Consider the following 20,188-nt stretch of genomic DNA (forward strand, 5'->3'; position numbering starts at 1 on the left):
TGAACCTAACACAACATTGTAAATCAACTGTACTTCAATAAAAAATCATATAAATAAATTAATTTAATTAAATCAATATCATCAGGGTAATGTTATATTAAAACAATGTGCAAATAGATTTTTTCCACTTATGAAACATGAGGATAATAATAAAGGGTCTTTGTTAAATTACCAAGCTTTTGTTACTTCTCACGTTATTTATTATTTTTTTGCTTTGTTTTATTTTGTTTTTTAACAAATTTTGCTCACATACCCTGTCACAGTGAATTTTAAAAGCCTCTGATCTTAAAGATCATCTATAAAATGTGAGAAGTGCTAAATATTCTTTATTTAATGCTTTATATAAACCACACTAACATTCCTTTCCTTAAGTAAAAGGCAATATTGTAGATCGAGGATTTTGATTAAATTGGCATAGTCAAGACCAGGAAGATAAAGTGGACACACGGTCAGTGTATCTCCAGCCCTTGTCTTAACAGGCAAATGAACACAACTTGAAACACAGGTGACTCTTGCTCTGGTCTATGAGACAGTGAAGGGAGCTTCTCAGTACTTAAATATATGTGTGGTCATTTGTTATTACTCACCATCCTCTGGGTTAGCTGGGCAGTTCCTCTAGTCTGGACCAGCGGGGCTAATCTCTGTGGTCAGCTGATGGCTCTGCTGAGGCTGGATGGTCCAAGATGGCCTCACTCTCACGCCTTGTGTAGACAGGCAGTTTGGTCTCGGGGCCTCAGCTGGAGGCTGCCTCTGCTCCATACGCTGTCTCACCCTCCAGGAGGCTCACCCATCCTCCTTCCCAGACTGGACTCAGGGCTGCAGAAGGAGGAAGACGGGGCAAGCCAACTGGCTCATCCTAGCTACACACCAGCCCCTGTTAGTATCTGCATTTGTAACTTCTGAGCTACTCCAAGTTCTCTCCTGGTCTCTGATTAGGCCGTGTCTCATAATGTCCCATTGGCCTGGACCTCAGACCTGTTCCCTCTCTACCCCACACCCCTATCCCCCTCCCCAGACCTGTCAACAGCACAAATGACCCCTCTGCACCACCTCAGGAACTGTGCAATTTTGTGAGACCTTCACTACTTCAGAACACACATCTTTTTGTTCTTCTTCTTCTAAAGCTGCCCATGTGGTATGAGGCACCTGGTAAGGCTCTCTCTTCTCTGGATTTCATGTGGACACAGATCTCTATTTTGTTTGGATGTCCCTCAACTTATCTTCGGTTTTGACCATCACATAGACAGTCTTGTTTGAGACCCAAAGAGCTACGGTACTGGATTCCTTCTGAGAAATTCAGGCCTCACCTGCTTCTATCCCTTCTGTCCTTCTCTTTTGATCTTCTCATGTCAGGAAGGTCCTTTTCTTGACCAGCAGGAAAATTTTCTTAAATTGTATTCTCCACCTTCTTTTGCTCTGTGCGTTAAGCTCTATAATGACTCCTCCAAGCATTGGCTCAATAGCTTTCAATTCAAGTCCTGAAGAAGGTCTGATTCGCAATGGGTCAGCATGAGATCTAGAGGTCAGGCTCGGAGCTTCAGTGTTATGACCATTCAAGAGCTCAGACAGGAAGACTTTACGACAGTTCTCTCTCCACCAGAGGTTATCTGATAATGGGGAAGAATGAAGTGGTCATTTTCAAGATAAGCTAATCATGGCTTCTATCTTGGCATACGTTCAAATGGAGTTTAACCACATTAAAAATTAACGTCATCTGGGTGCAACCATGTGTAAATAGATTTTGTCCACTTATGAAATTTGAGAATGAAAATATAACGCCAGGTGTTTTTTTTAATGCCTATAAAATGACTCTAATAACTTTGAATTGACATCTTAGGCGGCCTCAGTTCAGATTGTTTGCATATATTCGTAATGCTCTAGAGTCCCTGAGGGAGAAAAAAGAAACATTTACTCAGTCACCACTTTGCATGACATGGTGTTTAATTCTGTTTTCCAACTTGTTCAAAACACTCTCTTGGAATAGCTGAATAGTTTCTCTAAATCATACTTGTAAATTGTTCCTAAGAAGGCAAAGGCTTTAGCATGTTATTTTCATAATCTATACATCTAAAGTTATTTAAATATGAGTTTTATAAAAGCATAGAGGTAACTGGCCAGGAATTTCGTGTTAATTTCCTAAACTTTATTACTTCAACCAAGCCTAGTGTGTGCACCATAATTTGTAAAGCACCGTTAGCACAGGTGTTATAAGAAAAGTCAAGGAATGTTTCAGAGGTGGAATCCTACCATTGAATACCACTGAGCCTAATGTTTACTAAAACATTTTTGCCTTGGGACTTCCCTGGGGGTCCAGTGGTCAAGACTCTGTGCTTCAACTGCAGCAGGCACGAGTACCATCCCTGGTGGGGGAACTACGATCTCACAGGTCGTGCGGCACGGCTGGAAAAATAAAACATTTTTGCCTTTCGTTACATGCCATCACTAAGTTATTTTTCATCATATTGTTGTGTGTTTTTTTATCTGGTTATAAGGACCCAGAAATAAAGCATCATTTCTGGGAAGTAAAGAGAAAATACACAAGAAGCAGGAGGGAAAAAAAAAAAAAAGCAATCCAAGGGTTTCTTAGAAAACAGGCATCAATAGAAACATAGTATCTTGAAAACAGAGATGACAGACCTGCTGTATGCTGACCTCAGATCCACTCTGGGGACCACATGTATGGTGGTGACCATGAGGGTCATTCAGATGGAGGAAGGATTGAAAATGATACCACGCTTAAAAAATCAAAAGACCTCTGAGAGATTGCAATGCATTTAAGAGAGGAGACTCAGAGTGTGGTGGTTAATTTTATGTGTCAAATTGACTGGGCTAAGAGATACCCAGATAGTTGGTAAAACATTGTTTCTGGGTGTGTCAACAATGTTTTAATGTTTAATGTTAACATTAATGTTTTGATGGCATTAGCCCACTGTGTCCCACTTTGCCTGGCAAAGCAATAAAGCAATTCTTTTCTACTTCACCCAAAACTCTGTCTCCGAGATTCAATGTGTCGGGGTACAGAGGCCAGACCTGGCTTTAGAATCAGTAGACTGAGGAAGGAGTATCATCCTCACCATTAGGTGTTGTGGGTGGATGACATCTAATCTATTGAGGGCCTGGATGGAAGACAAAGGGGCAGGAAGGGCTGATTCGCTCTCTCCGAGCCATCCATCTTCCCTGCCCTCAGATATCGGCCTTCAGACTCCAAGACCTATACCGTCCGCCCCTGATTCTTGAGCTTTTAGGCTTGGACTGGAACTCACACCACCACCAGCTTCCCAGGGTCTCAGGCCTTCAGCTCAGACTGAACCACACCACCAGCTTTCCTGGTTCTAAGCTGGCAGACGACAGATCGTGGACCTTCTCAGCCTCCGTAATCACGTGAGCCAATTCTTACAGGAAATCTCCTATGGGTCTGTTTCTCTGGAGAACGCTAACACATGGGAAATTCAGAATAACGCCCTTCAAATGTGGGAAGTACCGTCAGGGGAAGAGAAATCAGTCTTCCTTTATTGACCCTGTAGGCACAGAGTTTTTTTCCAGCCAGCCGTAAGGCATCTCTTACAGGTGGAGACGTAGAAAGACCCAGGGGTCCCCATCACGGTAACGTGCAGCCCCGGCAAGGCCACCAGCTGACCGAGGTGCCGTGGAAGGAATCTGAGCATCAGACAGGTGATAGGAACGGTTGAGTTTTAAGTTCCTTTATGTCCTCTGGCCTGAGATTTATAGTCAAACAGCACGGGTGCTGGGAGCATACATCTACCAAACCTGGGCTCTGTGAAGCCCAGTTTTACCCTCATCCTTAAAGTGCTGTCCACATCAGAGGGCCCCTTTGTGGGTTATCAGACATTCACAGAGTCAGTGAGCGCTCAGGGCAGAGGCAAATAGAGCACATTCGCAGGAAAGTTCCCTGCTGCCTTTACGACGAATCCATCCCCTTGAAGGTCCCTCAGAGAATGATTCAGGAATCCAAAGACAAAGCATCAATGAGGACACACCTGTGTTTACGGCAGACGTGGAAGAGCAAGAGACTACAGAGCAGCGGCAAGAAGAGAAGAATCATTGTTAAAAAACCCGGCCATCTGAACTTTTTTTTTAATGTTTTAAAAATGCATTTTACAAAAACCTTTGAAACACAAGGGGTCAGGAATCGTTTTTAATGTTCTGCGCTTGAACGTGGCAAAGGCAGCCTAGCTGGAGGCTGGGCTCTCTGGTTTGCGTCTCTGAAGTCGGATCGATGGCATCCGACGTAGCAAAGAGTTTCTCCCCTTCTGTCTCTTCCATCCTCGTGGACCCCAGTTCCACCGACTCCATGCAGGGCCCCAGAGTTGGGCCCAAGGTTTGCCCCTTTTATCCAGAGGAAAACGTCCTTTCTGAGAAGTGCATTTCTGTTTTTCGGTTTTGAGTGAGGGTTTTGAGTGGGTTCTGTGTGTCCCCGGAGGACATCCTGCTACCTCGCATGTGAGCATGTTCGGCCCGGCCGTTCAGCCGCCGGAACGCACGCGCCTTCTATTCGTTTTCTGGTTGTCGAGTGACCCCTGCTGGTCACTGGGAGATGTTGCCGCCTTCCCTCATCTTGTTTCTAGTTAAATTCAGTCATCCGGCTGGAACTGCTCGGTTCACCTTTGTTTAGTTGTGATAGCTTCTATGAATACCTGTCGTGCTATAAATGTCATTTTCATCGCATTAAACTCAGGGTTTTGAAAACCGCTCCCCATAAAATGGTGAAATTCACAGCAAAGGAAAACATCTCTGTGCTGGTGAATCTTAACGATTCAGTGATCTCATGCTGACAGAGGAGATGACAATTTTTATATTTTCTTGAAAAATACCAGTCGGCAACAGACACGGGGACTGACACGTTTTGAAGCCCAGCTGGCGGCACAAAACATTTGCTGAGCCTCGCGCGGTTGCTCCCATCGATGGAACATCTATAGCTACCCAACCGTAGAGCAAGGTAATCTACGGCTTACGCAGCAGAAAGGATTACAAATGAGGCTAAAAACATCCCAGCATTTCAGAAGTCAGCAGCCTAGCCTCCCTGGACCTTTCTGTCTGTAAAGCCATTGGCGTTTTTCTATTGAATAATGTTTTGTTTAGTGCACCTACCGTGTAAAAGACTTGAAATAGGGCAGGGAAGAGAATGGGTAATAAAGAGAAAATAGAATACCGCCATAGGTTAGCTGCAACAACATTAAATCTGTATATTTTGAGCCTCTTACCTGCTCGTATGTGTTCAATGATTTATTTCAGTGGAGGTCAGTGTCTTCTACTGAGATTCTCCTCTGTTGTACAGTGAGAGAAAAAGCGATAGCATATACTTAATTACCTTAGTATCGTAATGACCAGCAATCCCCCTCCAATAACTCACTGTGAACAAAGCTACACCTTTAAAAGGATTGTACTGTATACTCTTATGGAAACTAATAGCAGCTCACTTTAGCCAGAGCTGAGATGGGCAAACTTTAGCTCAGACAATGACGTAGGTCCCTTAAGTCTCTTTGGAGGAAATACGAGCGGCGACATTTTCAGTAGTCTCAGAGGTCAAAAGGAAAAGAAGATTGGATACTCATTGGCTACATGGATGTGTGTGTGTGCATGTGTACAAATGTTCCGTATACACAAATACTCACGCATAGATGTCCAGACCCTAACGTGAATGGAAGAATCGTACTGATAACTAAATACGTTTATGGGATTTGAACGAGGCGTTGCCTGTTGCCTTGTGATTTTCCTCTGTTAAATTTTAGGCACGTATAGCATATCACCTCCCTCTCTTTAGACTTTGCAAACCAAGCTATTATTTCTTCTATTTATTAGTACTTTCTCTTGAAAGGCCAATCCTCCACAGACGCGGAAATACTTTTGTTGTATTTTTTCTTTCCTCTGAATTCTCATCTCTGTTTGCCTTCAACCTGGCAGTGAAATGCCTCAAAGTGAATACAATACCCCAGGCTTTTTAAAAAGTCTTCAGGACTTTCTAATAGTAAAGACCTTGCCTGGGTTTGAAAATCAGCCTGTTTAGAAAACAGTAAATTCATAGCTTTATCCATTGAAAGTCTTATCACAACTCTCCTTTTTACTTATTGGCATGGCTTTTTCTCTCTCAAAGATCTCGTTACTTTATGTGGTTCTTACAACATCTTGACCCTTTCAGTCGATGTTAATTTAACTAAATATTTCTGCTTCTCTGTGTATTTTCCCTTGAAGTTCTCATTTTTTGTTGATGTTCTTTCTGTCTTTTAACTGTTCCTTTTGTTCCATTTTCCAATACTGCAGGGACCCTTAGAGCTTGGAGGAAACATTTGCAAATTTACACTGACTTCCTGTTTATTTATGGCTCTTTCAGCAATGTTCTTTTCTTTGCAAGGAGCTCAAATTCACCAGCAAGAGCTAAGGTCATACTCAAAACATACCTCTGATTTCAACCAAAGAATAAAGGGAGAATAAAAATTGAAAAATATTTTAAGAATCCTAAAGATACTCTGACTCGATTTAAGGTATACATTATAAGGTACATTGTTCTTTTTTGCAGTGAAATGGTGTGGTCTCTGGATGTATCTCTTTTTCCACCCAACTTGAGAATTTAAACTTTGTTCAGTTTCACAAGATGAGAATTCTCCAAATATCGTGGAATTTACCTTAATAAAAAAGAAAACAAACCCTGCTCGTTCCTTCATTTTACAGTTTTTTCCTTGAGGGCATCACCCGAGGACATCATCTAGAGTATCACCTGAGGGCATCACCTGAGGACACCATCTGGAATATCACCTGAGGGCATCAGTGGAAGTCTGCTGGACAGTCCGTATTGGTGGCGCACCTGACTCAGCCTGGACAGTGGCTAAGTGTCAGTGCTGTTTTAAGGCTTTGGCTGTTTTCTTCTTCTGACTAAGGTACAGCTGTTTCCTCATCTTACCTATGGCCAGGCTTTACAAAGTCTGTATCATCAAGTTTTCACTTTTAGTGTAAAAGTATCTTATGGTTGATGCCATTGTCTGTTCCTTTTATCTGGCAGATGCCTAGGTAGATAAGCTCCTGAATCTGAGGTCACCTGCAGACCATCCTGTGCCTTCAAATACCGGGTGAGTGGAAAGGCAGTTGAGTCATCTCCACCCACTTCTGTAGATGATTTAGTGTGAACTCCAATCATTATCTCCATGATAGTCTTCACGTCTCCACTACTGGTTCCAAACACCGAGATAGAATCACAGGCTTGCACAGCTAGAATGGAGCTCAGTCCAACCCCTTTACTGTATAAATAAGGACTAAAAAGTAGCTAAAGAAGTTACGGGATTGTCCGTGGTCACGAACGTTGGCCAATGACATAGCTAGAAAAGTATCAGGTCTTTGTGAATTTATATGTATGTGTGGGTAGATGTTCGTGCAGAATTTACCACAGACAGCAGACAGTCTGAGCTCTTCACAAATCTTGGCTTTTATAACCCTTATAGCAGCCTTCTGAAGTAGATACTCTGATTATCTATCCAATTTCAAAGATAAGGAAACTGAGGTTCAAAGAGGTTAAATAACTTTTTCAAGGTCATGTAATAGGGAAGAACCTTTATGTTCTACTGCAAGTTCATCACTAAAGGGATGTTGCCTATAAGCTTAAATTATACATAGTGGCCCATCTCTGGGACACCTGCCTCCCAGATAATGAGCATGAAGCTAAAATACCTTTGTTTAGCTCACAGGAAACACCCTGACCAGGCCCACCTGTGAATGGCTGCAGGAAAAAAGAAATTCACACATCTTCTCTGGAGTCGGCCGGAACCAGGAAATGTTTGATTTTACTGCCTCTCCTTTTAGCTTAAAAGAAGCTTCGGGGGGCGAGTCCACGAGGCGGGCCGCGCGCGCCGGGAGTGTTTCAGTCCGGCCCCCGGCTCACTGTGCTCGCCTCACGCCGGCCCGAGTTCGCAGCAGCGCTGGGGGCCCCGGGCCTGTGACCACAAAGCGGGAGCCGGGGGCCGGACGGGAGCGCGGCGGCGGCAGCTGAGGCCCAGGCCAGGCCCCCTCCCCTCAGCCTCCCGCCTGCCCGTCTGCCCCGCCCCCGCCGGCGGCGCCGCGCCCCTCCCCCAAGCGCCAGACTAGCGCGGTGCGGGGGCCGCGCGCGCGAAGACATGGGGGAGAAGCTGGAGCTGAGGCTGGAGTCGCTCTTGGGGACGGAGCCCGCCGTCTACCCGTGGCCGCTGCCGGTCTACTTTCCTGAGTTGCTGGGAAGGCCTGGTTTCCCCAAAGGAACGATTTCTGGTAGAAGTCTGAAGGTCTGACCCAAGAAAAACAAATCCAGTACAGCCGATGAATTGAGGACAAGAAGGTTTCCAATCAGATTGTTTTTCCTATTCTGGAGCCATGTTTTTCAGGTGTCAAACAATTTTCTAAGTCCTTCTCCAACTCCTAGTCCCTAGTGAGTGTGCTTTTACTGTGACAGGGTTGAACAGCCCAGACAGCAAGGTGTCTGAAGATGAAGACCATCACATGGTTGAGTAGATCAGATACGTGAAGGAAATAAGTAAGTTTCCTGAGTTTCAACCCTCAGATTGGGAGAAAATATTTGCAAATGAAGCAACTGACAAAGGATTAATCTCCAAAATTTATAAGCAGCTCATGCAGCTTAATAACAAAAAAACAAACAACCCAATCCAAAAATGGGCAGAAGACCTAAATAGACATTTCTCCAAAGAAGATATACAGATTGCCAACAAACACATGAAAGAATGCTCAACATCACTAATCATGAGAGAAATGCAAATCAAAACTACAATGAGATATCATCTCACACCAGTCAGAATGGCCATCATCAAAAAATCTAGAAACAATAAATGCTGGAGAGGGTGTGGAGAAAAGGGAACACTCTTGCACTGTTGGTGGGAATGTAAATTGATACAGCCACTGTGGAGAACAGTATGGAGGTTCCTTAAAAAACTACAAGTAGAACTACCATATGACCCAGCAATCCCACTACTGGGCATATACCCTGAGAAAACCATAATTCAAAAAGAGACACGGACCACAATGTTCATTGCAGCTCTATTTACAATAGCCCAGAGATGGAAACAACCTAAGTGTCCATCATCAGATGAATGGATAAAGAAGATGTGGCACATATATACAATGGAATATTACTCAGCCATAAAAAGAAACGAAATTGAGCTATTGGTAATGAGGTGGATAGACCTAGAGTCTGTCATACAGAGTGAAGTCAGAAAGAGAGAGACAAATACTGTATGCTAACACATATATATGGAATTTAAGAAAAAAAATGTTATGAAAAACCTAGGGGTGAAACAGGAATAAAGACACAGACTTACTAGAGAATGGACTTGAGGCTATGGGGAGGGGGAAGGGTAAACGGTGACAAAGCGAGAGAGAGGCATGGACATATATACAGTACCAAACATAAGGTAGATAGCTAGTGGGAAGCAGCCGCATAGCACAGGGAGATCAGCTCGGTGCTTTGTGACCGCCTGGAGGGGTGGGATAGGGAGGGTGGGAGGGAGACGCAAGAGGGAGGAGATATGGGGATATATGTATATGTATATCTGATTCACTTTGTTATAAAGCAGAAACTAACACACCATTGTAAAGCAATTGTACTCCAATAGAGATGTTAAAATGAAAAAAAAGAAGCTTGGGGGGCTTCTCTGGTGGTGCCATGGTTGAGAGTCCGCCTGCCGATGCAGGGGACACGGGTTCGTGCCCCGGTCCGGGAGGATCCCGCATGCCACGGAGCGGCTGGGCCCGTGAGCCATGGCCGCTGAGCCTGTGCTCCGAAAAAAAAAAAAAGAAGCAGCAGCTTGAATTCTAACTCAGCCAAGACGATTCTTTGGGATGGTGGTCCACCATCTACTGGGTCTACTGGCCTTCTGAATAAGGTTGCTCTTCCTTGTCCCAGCACCTCATTTCTGGTTTTATTGGCCTGCTGTGTAGCAAGCAGTACAAGCTTGGACTGGGTAACAATCACATACCTGGTAGGTGGCAGAGCAGGGAAGGAAACCCAGGCAGTCTGGGTCCCAAGCCTGGTCTCTTAATCACTATCTTTCACGAAGGTCAAAGTCAGTTACATGTCATCAAGGTGTCAGCCTGTTCCAACTGATGCGTAAACTACTGAGCACAATATGAAATTAATCAGTGACGTAGCACTCAGGGGAGCGGCCCTGGATTTTATGTCCTGAACGTACTGCTAACAAATCTACTCTGTCCCTTGTGTACACATTTCATCTTTCACCACATTCCACTCAAGAGCATTATTTTTCTTCCACTTAACCCCTCTTTGTCTCTAACATATTCTCTCTCTCTCTCTCTCCCACCACCAACACCTCACCCCCCAACACACAGTCTCTGTCAGAGAGATACAGGGAGAATCTCTGCCCTCATCTGAGGAAACTGGCCTCCAAACCTAAAAAGAAGTAGTGAAAAATCTAGTTAAATGTAATATAATGTAAGGTAAGCTCTCGGGCCATTTCTAAGTATAAATGGAAATTAGTGGAAAACTAGACTTTTGTGACTTCTTACTGCTGCATAACGAATTACTTCAAAATTCAGCCATTTAAAACAGTAAACATTCATTGTCTTGCAGTTTCTGTGGGTCAGGAATTCAAGAGTAACTTACCTGGGTTGTTCTGGCTCAGGGTTTCTCATGAGGTTTTAGTCACGTTTCACCTGGAGCTGCAGTCACCTAAAGTTCTCTGAGAGTTTGTCTGAAATTAGATTTGACTGAGGTTCACTTATAGAGCTGGTGAGTTTGTGCAAACTGTTGGCAGGAGGCTTCCGTTCCTCACAAAAGGACTTCTCCGTCGGGTCTCTTGAGTGTCCTAACGCAACCGTGGCTGGCTTCCCCTTGGGTGAGTGACTCAAGCATAAGCAAGGCAGAAGCACTATCTTGGATGACGTGGCCTTGGAAGCCATTCACCATAACTCCTGCTACATTTTCTGGTTGAGAAGAAAGTCACTAAGTCCATTCACATTCAGAGTAGGAGGGTGGCGGGATTAGACTTACCTTTAGTAAGGAGGGTTAAACCTGTCTATTTAGTAATAAGCTCTATTGAGTAAATATTAAGCATATATGTTTAAAACACTATTTAAGCTCCTAGATTCTAAATATTCCTATCAGCAGTATATGGTTTTCAAACCTTGGCTGCTAATTCCTCTCTCCAATTTTCCATAACTTTCCCCATTCCAAGTGACAGAGAGCTGTTGAAAAATGAATCTCCTGGGTAATTTGGGGTTCAGCTACACAGCACAGTGGCTCCTGAATTGACATCCATGAAAATCAATTTTAATCCATTCATATGTGGCTAAGTAAAATATTTTATGAGGTACTAGATCAAACATCTGTTCCATTTCTTTCGACTACGACTTCAGTAATTGAATTGTTTTTGGAAAAGCAATCACATGAGTTTCTCGTAATTATAGACTGTTGATTTGTCCATATTTCATGTCCCTTACAACACTTAAGTGAGCAGGTTGTTTTTCCTACAAAGCACTTGTTCCATTATTTTACTAGAAGCTAAAGCAATCTTATGTACCCAAGTGACTTGCTTCTCAATTGAAATCTGTTTCTTAAGAACAATGACAAACTAAGAGTGTTTGTCTTATTGTTCCAAAACTGAACATGTATTGCTCTTCTGGTTGATTGATTTTCACTGCTAGGAAACAACAGCAGGCGTCCTCAGAAATGTTTGTTTAAGTAAAGCAAGAATCCACCAAACAAACATCATTCAGATAAACAGAAAACACTGCTTCCTCTTGCTGCGTCCCCAGTTGGGTTAACAGAATAACAAAAGTCAAAGAGTCAGTGTATCTAATTAGATCAGACAACGTATTTCAGTGAAAAAGTAATCAGATCCGATGTTTAGCTCATTTGCTCACTCAACAAACATTTGTTATATATCTGCAGCGTACTGAGGGGGAGAAGTCAAGATGGTGGAATAGGAGGACGTGGAATTCGTCTCTCCTCACAAGTACATCAGGAGCACGTCTACAAATGGAACAGTTCTCACAGAGCACCTGCTGAACATTAGTGGAAGACTTCAGACACCTAAAAGGACAAGAAAAATCCCCTCGCCACTGGGTAGGATGAAAGAAAGAAACAAGAAAAGAGGAATCGGGGAGGGACCAGCAGCCCTGGTGGGGAGCTGAAGGTGAGGGGAGGTCCCCGCGCTCAGAGAAACCCCTCACAGCAGGGGAATCAGCTGGGACAGAAAGGGACCTTCAGGAGATTGGAGGGGAGTGCAGGAGATGGTCTGTGGAAGACAGGACAGAGTAAGAACTGTACACATGGTCTGTGCTGCAGCACTGCACACCCCAGCCTGTGTCATGAGTCTCCCGGTGCGGAGGGGGACTGGGTGCTGGAAAGTGGGGTGTGGAGTGTGGACCCAGGGAGGGGACAGCTGCTGGCTGTGAAGAGGCAGCCTGAAGGGACAGGAGTAAGGAGCTCCACAGTCAGGAAAGTTTGCGGAAGCAGCCTGGGACACCACAGAGGCAAGGCATCACTGTTGAGTGGCTCGCAAGGGGTGGGCCGCCACCACAGCCCCCTTCCCCACCCACTGGCCTCTTCAGCCTCCGTGGGCACTGGGAGGGACTCCCACCAGAGCAAGTGCGCCCCGGTCTGTCACAACTGCCTGATAGTCCCCACCACTGCAGCAACTCGCACACACACCCCTCGTGGCCGCCGTACCCCTGCCCAACCTGAGCGTGTAAGCGTGCCCCAGTCAGCCGCTGCTTATGCTGCTTCTCGCCTGGGCGTGGAACAGACACCTGAGAGTGGCGCACATGCAGAGGTGGGGTCAACACCGAAGCAGAGCCCCTGGGGCAGCGCGACTAAGGAAGAGGGACGGAAATCTCTCCCTGCAGCTGCACACGCCGTGGATTAAATCCCCGAGACTGGCTTGGTAAACCCTGCATCCGTGGAACATCTGACTGGACGGTGAGTGCCCTCACAACCAAGTCTCGTCTAGCCTCAGCAGCAGTGGACTCTGGGGGCAAGTACACGTGGGGGTTGGGCCACGTCACAGTCTGAGCAGCCCCCACCGTGCCCACAGCAGGTCCAGACACCAACCTAGAGACATTGGAGGGCCTCCTGGGGAGGCGGGGGCTGGCCGTGGCTCACTGTGAGGACAAGGACACTGGCAGCGGAGGCCCCAGGAAAAGATTCTTACTACTGTTATTCTTTATTTTGTTTCTTTCATTTTGTTCAGTTGTTGTTGCTTTTATTATTTTCAATTTGTTATTTATTTATTCCTTTTTAAATTCTGTAATATATTTCCTATTTTTACTTTTTTGTTGTTTTGTGGCTTTTTCCTGTTCTTGCTCTTTGTTTTTTTGTGTGTGGGTTTTTGTTGTTTTTGTTTTTTGATTGTTTTTCTGTGGTTTATGTTTCCTTTGCTTTTTCATAGCTTGCCTTCTGTTTTTGCTTTGTTTTTTATTTTTGTTAGTTTAGTCTTTATTGATTGTTTTCATTTTGGGGTTCTTTGTTTAGTTGTTCTCTTGTTTTTAGTTTTCTTTGGGTTTTTTTGTCTTGTTTAGTTTTTTGTTTGTCTGTTTCTTTATTTCTGTTAATTTGGCTTTGTTTTTATCATTTGTCTTGGGTGTTGTCTGTTTTCTTTTTTTGTGCCTTGTTATTGTTGCTGTTTGTTTGTTTTAGTTTTTGCTAATTGTCTTGAGTTTTGTTTGTCTATTTCTTTCTTTTCTTTTTTTTTTTTTTTCTTTTTCTTTCTTTGGCCATGCTACACAGCTTGCAGACTCTTGGTTCCTGGGCCAGGGGTCAGGCCTGGGCACTCGGGGTGGGAGCACTGAGTCCAGGATGCTGGACCACCAGAGAACTCCCAGGCCCAGGGAATATTAACTGTCATGCACTCTCCCAGAGGGCCCCATCTCAACACTAAGACCTGGCTCCACCCAACTGCCTGCAGGCTCCAGTGCTGGACACTTCACACCAAACAACCAGCAAGACAGTATCACAGCCCCACCTATCAGCAGACAGGCTGCCTAAAGTCATACTAAGCTCACAGACACCCCAAAACACACCACCTGATACAGCCCTGCCCATCAGAGGGAAAAAACTCAGCTCCATCCATCAGACTGCAGGCACTAGTCCCTTCCACCACAAAGCCTACACGAGGCCCAGGACCAACCTCACCCACCAGCGAGCAGTCAACAGAAACAAGAGGAACCACGACTCTGCAGCCTGTGGATAGGAGATCACAAACTCAGTAAGTCAGACAAAATGAGACAACAGAGAAATATGTTGCAGATGAAGGAACAAGGTAAAAACCCACAAGACCAAATAAATGAAGAGGAAATAGGCAGCCTACCTGAAAAAGAATTCAAAGTAATGAACATATGAATTTGGGGACACAAACATTCAGTCTATAGTACTTTTCCTCTAATGTCAGAACAAGACAAGAATGCCTATTCTCACCACTTCTATTCAATATAGTACTGGCCAGTGCAATTAAGCAAGAAACGGGAATAAAAGGCATCTAAATAAGAAAGGAAGAAGTAAAATTATCTCTACAGAGGACATGATCTTATATGTAGATAACTCTAAAAAGGCCACACACAAAAAAAACCTATTAAAACTAATAAGTGAATTCAGCTAAGTTTTGGGATACAAGATGAACAGAAAAAAATCAGCTGCATTTCTTTTCACTAAAAACAAATTATCCAAAAAAGAAATTAAGAAAACAATTCCATTTACAATAACATCAAAAAAGAATAAAATACTTAGGAACAAACTTAACTATGGAGGTGAAAGATTTGTACACTGAAAACTATAAAACATGGATGAAAGAAATTAAAGAAGACCTAAATAAATGGAAAGATATCATGTGTTCATGGATTGAAAGACTAGATATTGTTAAAATTTCCATATCATCCAAAGCAATCTACAAATTCAGTGCCATCTGTATTAAAATTCCAATGACATTCTTTACAGAAATAGAAAAAGCAATCCTAAAAATCACACCATGAAAGACTCTGAATAGCCAAAGCAATTTTAAGCAAAAAGGACAAAGCTGGAGGCATCCTTTGTTTCAAAATACATTACAAAGCTACAATAATCAAAACAGTATGGTATGGCATAAAAACAGACATATAGGCCAATGGAACTAGAGAGCCCAGAAATGAACCTGTACATATATGGTCAATTGATAATTAACAAGGGTGCCAAGGATGCACAATGGAAAAACAATAGTCTCTTCCACAGATGGTGCTTGGAAAGTGGATATCTACATGCAGAGGAATGAAAGTAGACACTTATCTTACACCAGACACAAATATCAACTCAAAATGAATTAAAGATCCAAATGTAGGACCTGAAAATGTAAAACTACTAGAAAAAAACATAGGGAGAATCTTCTTGACATTGGTCTGGGCAATGATTTCTTGGATATGACACCAAAAGCACAAGCAACAAAAGCAAAAATCAACAAGTAGGATGATGTCAAATGAAAAAGCTTCTGCACAGCAAAAAAAAAAAATCATCAACAAAATAAAAAGGCAACATACAGAATGAGAGAACATATGTGCAAACCATATATCTGATAAGGAGTTAATCTCCAAAACATGTGAACTCCTACAACTAAAAAGCAAAAAGATAAATATCTTGACTTTAAAAAATGGTAGGATTTGGACACGCAAAGGACACATAAAAGGCTAGTGAGCGTGGGGCTAAGAATTCCTGACATAGTGAATTCATAAGAAAGGGGATCATATTTTAGAATAATCTGTCACAGGATATGCATGACAAACACAGAATCATTTTTGCTTGGCTAGGCTAAGAGCAAAGAGTTTTGGAAAGGGAATACGAGAAAACTAAAAGAGAAAAGTTGTGAGATCAGATCGTGAGGCTAAGGAGTCTGGGCGTTAGGCAATGTCCACATTTTCCAGCAGGGAAGGGACGTGCCAGAGCTCTGCTTCTAGAAAAGTTTATATGGGAACAAGAAAAGACTGGCGAGGGAGCCCAAACAGGAGGTCGCCGCAGAAATAACAAAGACCTAACACGGGCTTAGTCACCTGGGTGAGGAAGTAAGTATTTCAGTCAAGGAACCAGACTGCCCAGCGCGTAGGAGGTGCGAGGGCAAATAAAATCAGGCAGATGAGAAGCATTGGAATAGGGACAGCCTGAGAAGGTAAACAGACGAGACAGGCTAAGAGCGGCCCCTCCACTATCCAGATGAACCCCTGGACCTCCCTGGATCCAGAACCCCTTCATTTATCAGAGAGAAGTGAGGCAGCTGGGACGTTTACCTGGCCTCCCACTTTGCATCTTATGATTTAATATGATTGCCCAAGGGCAAGTCATTGTATGTTCTTGAGCAGGGAAACAATGAGATGAAAGGGATGGTTTGAAAATATGAGCCTGTCAGCAAATACCTATTGTAGGAATTACTGTGTTGATAACACTCTCAGCACAATGTCTTCCGGGTCGTATTTTATATTCTTAGGGAAGCCTTTGATACACACTGACCATGAAGCATCTATCAGTGCTGAGGATAAGCAGGACGTTTCTCTTGTAGAAAGGATAATGATGTAATTGCAAAATGGATTCAGATGAGAATTTCAAAAGCGGCACTTAAAGGCAGGGAATGGAAACTACACTCGTGAACCATTCAACAATCTCAGAGATACGGCTACTCTTCATTTATTCAACATATTATTGAGCGTGGCTTTGGGACAGACGTAGTGCTGGGTGAGGAATCCGGTGCTAAGTCAGACGGATAGGGGCTTTTCCACTGTGGAGCTTACAATATGGGAGAGACAAATAAACATACCTATTCAAGCTGCCGGCAGCACCGTGAAAAAACACCACGATGATGAGCAGTCGGCGGATCTGATTTAGGTTGGGAGGTAGACATTGGCACATCTTCCACGAGAGAGCAAGGTTTAGGCTGAGACCTGAAGGATGAGAAGGAGTCTGCTCGACCAAAGTTAGGGAGAAGAGCTGGGAGAGGAGGGGAGACTGACGGGGAGTGTGTCGTGCGGAAGGTTGCTTCCAACCTCGGCTGCGTGGGGAGGTGCTGCGCAGTTCAGCTGCCCTAAGCCTCTGCAATCACCCGCAACCCCCGCGGGAGGGTCCGTAGAGGGAATGCCATCGCCGACCCACCAACAAGTGGGACTGCACCCCTGACTCCTTCTAGATCTGATGGTCCCCACAAAACTCCTCCCCCCCAGTGTTAACATGGAAGTTACCTGGATCTTGGAATATTGTTTTCATTCATTCCTTTTCTTAAACATCATTTTGAAAATAAATAAAAAGTAAAAAACACCAAAGTAAAAGAATCTCCAAAAACAAAGAGTATATACACGTATGTGTCTAACTGAATCACTTTGCGGTACACCTGAAACTAATACAACATTGTAAATCAACTGTATTCCAATTTTTAAAAAGCTAAAAGTAAAAATGAACCAAAGTATTTGTACAGTTTAAATATTATACAATGTAGGTATCGGAAGTCTTCCTTTTCCATACCCTTTCCCTGACATTCAATCCTATTTCTACAACCCTCTTTCCTGTTGACACATTGTGCATTTCCTTGTCAATTTTTTTACTGTTTACTCAGACCTGATTTTTTTTTTTTTTACAAATGACTTTTCACATCACCTTTCAAATATAAAAGATTGTCTTTGTGCATTGTCCCAAGATGTATATACAATATCACTTATTTTCAGAAAGGGAGACCAGCCACCACAATTCAAGGGAAAGAAGTTCTGTTATCAGCCCAGTGTCTTCCTCACCACAGATTCAGAACCAATAAAAGATCTACTTAGACTGGCAGCAAGATTATCGGCAAGCAGCAAGGTAGACCAGAAACCAGACATCTGGGACAGATCAGTTTCTTGTGGAATAAACTGTCCTTAAGATAGACATATAATATTAACACCCCAAATTGTATTCAGAAAAGTAGAGTTTAAGTTTTAAAATGCGATGAGTATTATATTGTGATGATGTGTTTAGAAAAGAAAGAGAAATTTAAAATATCTTCGTGTAATAAATGGTTGAGTATATAGCCTTTGCTTCATAAAAAATGTTAACATACCTGGAAGAGTTACGGCACGTGTGGTGAATGAATGAAATAAAGGCATTGGAAATCGATTCTATGCCCAGTATACCTAGTAAGAAACAGGAAAAATTTAATTAGAAATTTCAGCATGTGAAAGAACAATGCGCAAATAGTGATGGACATTCGTTGTCTATTAGCAGGGAAGAAAAATGAGAGAGACATAGGCCCAAGTATGATTAGAAAAAAGTTAACAAGCAAACCACATTGACTGTCAGGCTAACTTTAACGCAGATAAGCTCACAGGTACACAATGCTTTACATGCGCTTTCACATACTTCTCCAAATCCCTCTCCTCTTAAATTCTCACTGTCCAAAATCAAACTAGACTGTACTGCACCCTCCCCCTCTCCACACCCTCGCTTGTAACCAAGCAAAGCCACTTTAATTGTTCAGTTCCTCAGGAAAGCGGAACTTCTGGTATATTGGGGGTATGTATTTATCATTTTACTTTGAGAACAGCAGGTCTTGGAGTTTACACGGCGAAGTTAATTCAGTACATCAGGGCTTACACTCAGCATTTCCGTGCATCACGAGGAAATAATCTGCGGTTGCAGGAAACTACCACCAGAGGGAGGGTGTGAGCCATTAAAGAAGGGGCTGAGTCCCGGAGAACCCCTTCGTTATTAAAAGAGCAGCTGGGGAGCTTCCCTGGTGGCGCAGTGGTTGAGAGTCCGCCTGCCGATGCAGGGGACACGGGTTCGTGCCCCGGTCCGGGAGGATCTCATATGCCGCGGAGCGGCTGGGCCCGTGAGCCATGGCCGCTGAGCCTGCGCGTCCGGAGCCTGTGCTCCGCAACGGGAGAGGCCACAGCGGTGAGAGGCCCGCGTACCGCAAAAAAATAAATAAATAAATAAAAATAAGATGGCTGAATAAGTGGTGAGGGTTTTGATAGGTGGAAATGAGGATGCCTTAAGTGGGTTCTCCAGTAAAGCAGAGCCTGAGGCAGGGAAGTCCTTGTGCACTATTATTCTATTATTGCTGTATCAGGGAGCAGAAGGGAGGGGCGGGAGGAGGAAACAGGGAAGGGAGGGGAGCCCGTGCGACGGTGTTGTTGAGTTGACCACTGCTGTGTGCAGCTCCTTGCCGCACCTGTGGGGCAAAATGCATCTGAGGTCAGTAGCGTTATCTTGCGGAAGTGGAAAGGGGATTCTGATCTCCCCTTGGTCAAAGGTCCACCCCCAGGATGTGAATTCCACCAGCATTTCCCGGTCGCACAGGCATTTCTAGGAGATGGCAGTGACTGACAAGTATTGTTAGAGTTTGGTTTCAACGGGCTCGTGGATTTGTAGCTTGACTCGGTAAGCACTGGGGAACTCCAGGGATATTTTGAAAAGAAAAGCAGCATAGTCAGAGGGGACCCTTCCCCGGTTGTATGATTTCGCTGTAAAATCTCATTATCTGCCGAAGGGAAATATCGGCGCCGATTCCCAAGCCGGCCCTTGACTGCAGTAGTGGTCGTACAAATCCACATCTCGTGAGCACCGTGCTTTCTTATCCATGATTTCATCCGCCTCTGTGCAGCCCGTGCGACACAGGCATTTCCATTTCCAGAACAGGCAGCATCAAGCAGGACCCATGGAAGATAGTGAGGTTGGAGTGTCAGAAGCTAAACTTGCACAACGCATGAGACTGGCCTGGGAAGTTTTGTTCAGGTTGAGGTCACTCTCCTTTCTCTGGGTTGGGCGCGGGGGAGGTTATTGCTTCTAGGAAAAAACCAGAAGGATAATATTTTGGTCTCCCTTGGGGACTTGGGGGTTCTGTATTTGGAGGTTCTGCTTTCCCTCCCACCCTCTTATCTGCACAGGTTCCTGGGGTAGGTGTCAGCCTGGCATGACCCAGCCAGACGGCTGAGGCATTTGCTGCCAGCATCTCCCAGGGGCATAGGACAGACTTGTTCCTGCCCACGGGTCTCTTGACTACCTTCAGTGTGGAACAAAATCAGGGGAAATAATACATACATTTCATTTGTACAGCAGTTTATAATACAAGCCACTTGTCCAAATGTTTCCACATTTAATCTCCGCTGCTTTCTAAACCATTCTGATTTCCTAGCCCCATATTCCTCTCTGCTGTCAACTTAAATTACTTACATTTGGCTCCGTGGCATAAATGAAAAAACTGGA

At 43.9% G+C, this 20,188-nt stretch overlaps 1 long non-coding RNA gene across 1 annotated transcript; it reads right to left on the reverse strand.

Annotated features, from left to right (window-relative positions):
* Nucleotides 1–587: 587 nt before the first annotated feature.
* LOC307185693 lies at nucleotides 588–18,100 on the reverse strand. The gene is made up of 5 exons (XR_013828148.1): nucleotides 18,042–18,100; nucleotides 16,776–16,899; nucleotides 5,223–5,285; nucleotides 1,308–1,607; nucleotides 588–816 (listed from the first exon to the last, which is right to left on the reverse strand). It is a non-coding gene; the product is annotated as an uncharacterized lncRNA (long non-coding RNA).
* Between the last annotated feature and the right edge of the window lie 2,088 nt (nucleotides 18,101–20,188).

This window comes from Stenella coeruleoalba, assembly GCF_951394435.1.
Source record: "Stenella coeruleoalba genome assembly, chromosome: 4".
In the NCBI taxonomy this organism is placed as follows: domain Eukaryota; kingdom Metazoa; phylum Chordata; class Mammalia; order Artiodactyla; family Delphinidae; genus Stenella; species Stenella coeruleoalba.